We start from the raw sequence: 6,738 nt of genomic DNA, 5'->3' as shown, positions 1-6,738 counted from the left end.
CAGTACATGAGAAACATGGAGCTAGCTGCTGCTTGGCTGATTGTCACCCTGCTATCCCATCGTGGTGTCCAGTGTCAGGTTGTGTACAGGATTTGAGCTCACTGTTTCAGACAGAAAGTCTGTGGTACTAAGGAGGAGAAGAGGTTTTTAGGAGCGTTGGTGTGGAAAGTGAGCCTTCGTTTGCGGAGCAGAAAAAGAGATTGACCAGCAGTCTGTAATGGAGCTGCAAAGAGAGAGTACCTTGACCTACTGAAAGAGTTAGATGCTTGGCTTAAGCCGGTGTATATATTACAGGGTCCAACTGGAACTTTCAAGACAAAAAGTCTCTGGATCTGAACAATTCACTGTCCATTTTCATTACTGTGAGTTTAAGCCTAATTTTATGCAGGGCCTGAAATGGGAACACTGCTGGGTCCTTGTACGGCTCACTGCAACATAAATATATAAGGAGCACAGCAACATACAGACCTACTTTAGGATTGAAAATCCTCTGAAAAGTGTCCTTTAAGGCAAAACTGATTTCATAATATGTGAGTATTGTAGGGAACATTTTCCACTCTTTTTTACAGAGAGTGTGCAAGTTGGTCTCCATCTTTCACAAAATGGTGTTTGATATGAACTATTATTAGCTGAAAAAGATAATCTGTTCAGTAAAACATGTTCTTTTTCTGGTCCCAAATTGTTTCTGTTCCCTAAAAGCACCAATCCCACAGTAATTCAGAACACAGGCTCTGCTAATGTTATGCTTGATGCACATATTTATCAATCTGATAATTATGCTTAAAATAAGGGAGGGAAACAAAAAAAGGCTGACTGAGAAAGAATTCTGATCAAATGCTAGAGGCAGACACTGTTCATGTCTGCTAGCACAGAGGTTTACAAGAAAACAGAAAGATAAAATGCAATTTTACATTTTGTTCAGTGCTGTTTATTCAGCTCTTTTTCCCTAAGAATCATTATCAATATTCTGTAGTTATTTATGCTTCCATTTCTGATGGAGCTTGGGCTTGGTCAGCAAGTCTTTTCTAGAGTAAAGCATTCTTTCGTTTTTATATCTGCTCACAGATGTTTTAGGATGAGATATTGATTATCCTGGAAATGGACAAGAAAGCAGTTGCTTTTGAACCAGAGGCTTGTTTTCCTCATTACAGTTCTAAACCACTTGCTGTTTTTTAAACCTATTCAATCCCTTGGTTCTGTTTCATCAGCTTCCCTTCATGGTGATTTTTTTTTTTTTTTTTTTGGCCTCTCCCCTCTCAAATCCTTGAGGTTGCAAAATTCCTAGGGTATTTCACTATTTGTGCTGCACAGAGCTGAGAAAACCAAGGGCCGAGTGTGTGTGTTTGTTTCTATATATACTTTGAAAACTTAGTGATGCAGTGACACTGCCACAAAGATTATTGGTTATACACTTTTGTGGTGGGTTGACCTTGGCTGGCCACCAGGTGCCCACCCAGCTGCTCTTTCACTCTCCCTCTTCAGCAGATGGGGGAGAAAATAAGACAGGGTCGAGATACAGATGGAGATCACTCACCAGTTACTGTCACGGGCAAAACAGACTCAACTTGGGGAAAACAAGTTTAATTTATTACCAATTAAAAATAGAGCAGGATAGTGAGAAACGAAGACAAAACTAAAACATGTTCCCTACCCCCCCTTCTTCCCAGGCTCAACTTCACTCCTTCACTCCTGACTCTTCTAGGAGGTGGGGAGGGAAGAATGAGGAATGGGGGTTGTGGTCAGTCCATAACTTTTCATCTCTGCTGCTCCTTCCTCTGCACACTTCCCCTCCTCCAGTGGGGTCCCAGCCACGGGCTGCAGTTCTTGAAGAACTGCTCCAGCATGGGTGCCCCTTGGGCCACAGCTCCTGCAAGAAAATATGGTCCTGGCACGGGCTCCTCTCCATGGACCACAGCTTCCTTCAGGGCACGTTCACCTGCTCCATTATGGTTCTCCATGGACTGCAGGGGGACAATCTTCTTCACCGTGGTCTTCTCCAGGGGCTGCAGGGCAATCTCTGCTCTGGTGCCTGGAGCACCTCCTCCTCCTCCTTCCTCTCTCACCTTGGTGTCTGCAGGGCTGTTTCTTTCACATTTTTCGTACTCCTTTCTCTCTCACAGATGTTGAACAGTGTTTTTTTACCCTTCTTAATTATGTTATCCCCGAGGTGCCAACAGCATTGCTGTGGGGCTCAGCTCTGGGCAGCAGCAGGTCTGGTTTGAAGCCAGCTGAAACCGTCTCTGTCTGACATGGGGCAACTCCTGGTCTGTTCTCACAGAGGCCACTCCTGCAGCCCCCCTGCTACCAAAACCATGCCACGTAAACCAAATACATTTTTTTGTTTTTCAAACTTCAAAAGAGTATTTAGCTTGGAATTTAGTGGCCATCAAGAACACCTTTGAAAACCTTAGACATCTGATTTTTTTGTCATTGGTATCAAAATACTGTGAGCTGAATAATAAGAGAAAAGTAGCAGGCTGAGAACAAAAGCCAGTTCATGAGTGTCTTGTTTTCTTGTTAAACCAAGAAGGATTAGCCACCTGAATAAGTAATTCACAACCCTACCAGTTTCCTAAAGACCTATTTGTACTGGATGCATCAGATAAAGCTGTAAGTTTACGAGTATGAAAAACAAAGAAATCATAGGAGACATAGAAGTGAGAGCTGAAACATCAGAAGAGTAAATAGGCAGCAGAAGTGAATGCAGGTATCCTGTGCTTATTTGTGCATCTTTCGCCTTACAAGAAGATCTGGGTGGTCACAGAGCACATATGTGGCAGCAGTAAATTTCTGAAGTTTCTAAACTACAAAGTTCATCACAAGCATACCCTTATTTGATTTTTACGGTCAAATATTTTTGTTTCCCAAGTGCTGCAAACTTTTGCAATAGGCACCCATATTTTTAAGTGAAAATGTGTGAATGAAACAAAATCTTAGCACCTTTAGGCTGAAGGGCAATTTGGAGGGTAATGAAGGCAAGCATTGCTTTTAGCAGAAAAAAGTGTTTGAACTAGGAAGAGATTTAATATCCAGAAGCTGGTGTTGTAACACAACATCACATGCCATCTAAGTCTTGGGTCACCATCATTCTCTTACATGGACAGTCATGGGCTCAACTTTTGCCTCGCAGTAATGAGCATGAATATCAAGGTCTGTGAAGTTACACTTGTGTAAAAATTGTGTGGCTAGAGGTCATCATTTAGACAAGTGATGAATGGAATCACAATAATCTTTAAAAGTATTCTTCAAGGGAGCTTGAGGTGTAGCATCTCCTAGAGTCAGCACTTCCTAAAATGACACTGTTAATGAATGCATGACAAAAGCATTTCATATCATCCACACTAAAGAAAAAGCATTTTGCATCTTCTTGCCTCTTCCGTGATCTAGACTAATAGTTTTCTATCGCAATATCCTACCACATACTTCCAGTTGGTGAGAATAAAGCACATTCCAACTCACACGCTGAAAAAAAGCAGCTCACCAGGGTACAGCGTGGAGAGCTGCTTCCTCTCCTGGCAAGTGTTATCTAAGAGGCAGCACCCTGCCTTGCTATATGACCACCAGTGTATATAGCTTTACACCTCTCCCTGTTCCTTTTCTCTGTTTACGGTAGGGCTGTAATTGACCCCTACTACTTCACACCTCCTTTCCCTTCTCCAAAGCAGCTGAACAGCTTCCAGGCTATGGTAGGACCCTGTCTCCCCACCAGGCTGACACTCATGCATCAAATTCTTTGACAGAACACTTCATACACACAACTGTTGGAAGAATTTGAAGAATTTGACCAGCAACAAATGATTGGCTTGGTTAAGCTTTTAAGCTGGGGATTATGGTCCACTAATGTGCTGCTTGGGAGCTTTGGGGATATTCCACGCCCAGTGCAAGCCAAAAGAAAAAAAAAAGTATTCACATTCATTTCCCTTTTGTTTCTTGAGGTATATTCCAGGCTGAGCTGTCAGCATAAGACAAAGATCTCTCAGTGAAGATAATACACCGCAGTAGGGATTACTTTGCTTTTTCGGGGAAGCACATTCTCAGATAAAGAAGAAGAGCCACCAGCTGAAAATTCTGTTTTGCCTGGAGTGTTTTGAAGGTCTGGAAAGCACTTTGTATATTGGGGTGCCCATGAGAGTCTGGAGGGGAAGTCCACCTTGGGAATGCTGACTCCATGGGTACCCATCATTCTGGGGCTGGACTCGGTTACTGTGACAGCCCCTCTACATCCTGCATCACTAAACCCACACACTCAGAACTACTAATTGATTGATAACTGTGAATATGACGCAATTGAAATAAATCAAATTATTAGCTAGTGTAAATTAGCCTAGCCTGAATGGTTTCAGTAGTTATGCAAAACTGAATCAAAAGATAGGGGAATCTGCCCCAATATATGAAATATTAAATAGTAGAATATATTACATGTGTGTGTGTCTATGTGTTCACATCCATACAACCAGAACACTATCACAGCATTCTGTTCCAATCTTTTTTAAACTCAACCTCAAAATGGACCAAGTTGATGATATTTTGAGGATACCAGGTTTTATTAAAAAAAACAACACGGAAAAGAGTGTAATTAATGCATGAAGCTGTATCTCAGTGATACTGTTTCCTAATTACGGCCAGAAGTCAATGGGGCTACTATTCAGAGCTGAACTGGAACAGATCTGAGGCTGGGTGACACTGACATGCCTCTGACAAGATGAGCCATTCAGAGGTGGTGTCACTAAAAAGAATGCGCCACTTTCTGACACAACTAAATACTGTACTTTGCCTACCAAAAGACAGAAAAAACAGTGTTTTACCTAGAACTTTTCTCATTTCTCTCAGAACTTCAGTAAAAAACTCCCATGATTTCTCCCAGCTACCAAATTATTCTTGCTTATAAAACCTTCCTTCTAAAACCTCCTTTTTCCCTTTAGCTTCTGATGATTGACTCTCCCTGTAAACTGCTTTGTAATACTCTGTATGGAGGACAGTATATAAAAATAAATTACATTCAGTTTGATCCAAACATCATTTGACTCAAAATTACACTGAGGTTTTGGGTTGTTTTTTTCCCCCTCCCCATTTCTAGCTCTGACTGGCAAGCCAAATCATTTCTATTTGCTATCATAAAGGCTAAATAAAAGGGCAAATAACTCATTGCTGTTTCAGTAAAATTCATGTTGTTATTTCGAAATGTAGTTCTCCTTTGTCAGCCCCTACCCCCATATACTCATTGATACACATTGCCCCTTGGGTCATTGATGTGTTTGCTTATTACAGAGTCTGCATAAATTACGGGATCAGGTTATACCTGTTTTGGTAAACCTGACCACTGGAGAAAGAGTGAGTCCATTGGAAAATTAGCCTTTATCTATAACACTGACAACAGTGAAAAGAGGTAGCTTCTTGCTATTATACTGAGGTTATTACCTTCCTTGTAGTAAATCTCAGGACACCCTATTAAAGTTAACTCGCAGCTTGGAACAAGCAGCCTGTAAGGTTTGCTGCCACGTTGTCATTCAAAGTACTTGATACTAAACAGCGCAAGACAGTGACAAAACATTTAATTATCTGATTACGCTATAAGAATAGATTGTTACATGTACTGAATTTTGCATACCATCAACGAATACAGACTGTGTTCATCACTGACTCACATAAACAAAAAAAAGAAAATAAGATAGAACAATGGGTTTCAGCTACCATTGTTCCCAAACAACAGAGAAATAACAAACCTCTCCAGCAAAGTTGGAATTCTAGGGGCGTCCAGCTCAGGAACAGAATTTTCCATTTCAGTTCTGACCCTGCATGAGGTGAGTGGTGGCCAGGCACTGGCCATCTGCGTGGCAAAAACCAGGGCACCACCATGACAGCTGTGAACTGGCCGTTTGGAAGAGGCGGTGCTTCTTGGTGTAAAAAGATTTTCTATGAGACGGCAAAGAAAAAAAATGTACCCTTAGGCTTATTATTTCACTTTTGCCTGCCCCTGGCACTGTGGGGCCAATACACAAATTCATGTGGTGTGAACGAGGGTGGAGGTTAGCAGCTGCTTCATGAGAAGGGCTTGTGCATTTGCTCTTACCCTGGAGAGATCCCTTCATTACCATCCAGGAGCCACGGTGGAAGCTCAGACCCGGACAGGTAAAGAAAATGGACGCATTTCAGTTCTGTGCCCAGGTTTATCCCACAGCTGCTCATTTGTCTGAGCAATACAGCCAGTGACAAAGGCAGAAGAGCATCAGCAAGAAAGCTGCAGCATTTTCCCATCAGCTTTTCTTTTCTGCTGATTAGGCTTACCATGGCTGGCCTGCCAGCCGATGGCACAGACAATACATCTGATACTCCATATGCAAAACTAAACAAGGGTAAGGTGCTCTAATTTCTTTTACTACAGTTTGGGGCAATACAGAGGGAGAAAAAGGGTTTTTTGGATATCCTATGACAATAACAATTTCAGTGGAGGCAGTTTTTTACTGTGGCACTATTGCACTATGAGTATCTTCACATCAGCCATAACATAGTCCTGCTTCTTCACAGTCCCAGCTGCCACACCACTACACATAAATCATGACCTCAAGGGACCCTCTTTTCCAGAAGGGACAAGCAATTTACCTCCATAACATATCAGTCTCCAGCTTGTCCTGAAAAGGCTGACAATTGTGTTGAATTACGTATAAAATTAATGTGAGGTGCTGTCTGCCAGAGGCGGGTTGACATTAGCAATTCCATTTTCACTGAGGGGGATCACAA

The sequence above is a fragment of the Gavia stellata genome, chromosome 3 (genome assembly GCF_030936135.1).
Source record: "Gavia stellata isolate bGavSte3 chromosome 3, bGavSte3.hap2, whole genome shotgun sequence".
NCBI classification, from domain to species: domain Eukaryota; kingdom Metazoa; phylum Chordata; class Aves; order Gaviiformes; family Gaviidae; genus Gavia; species Gavia stellata.
The sequence above is the reverse complement of the archived record's forward strand: the minus strand, read 5'-3'. Positions refer to the sequence as shown.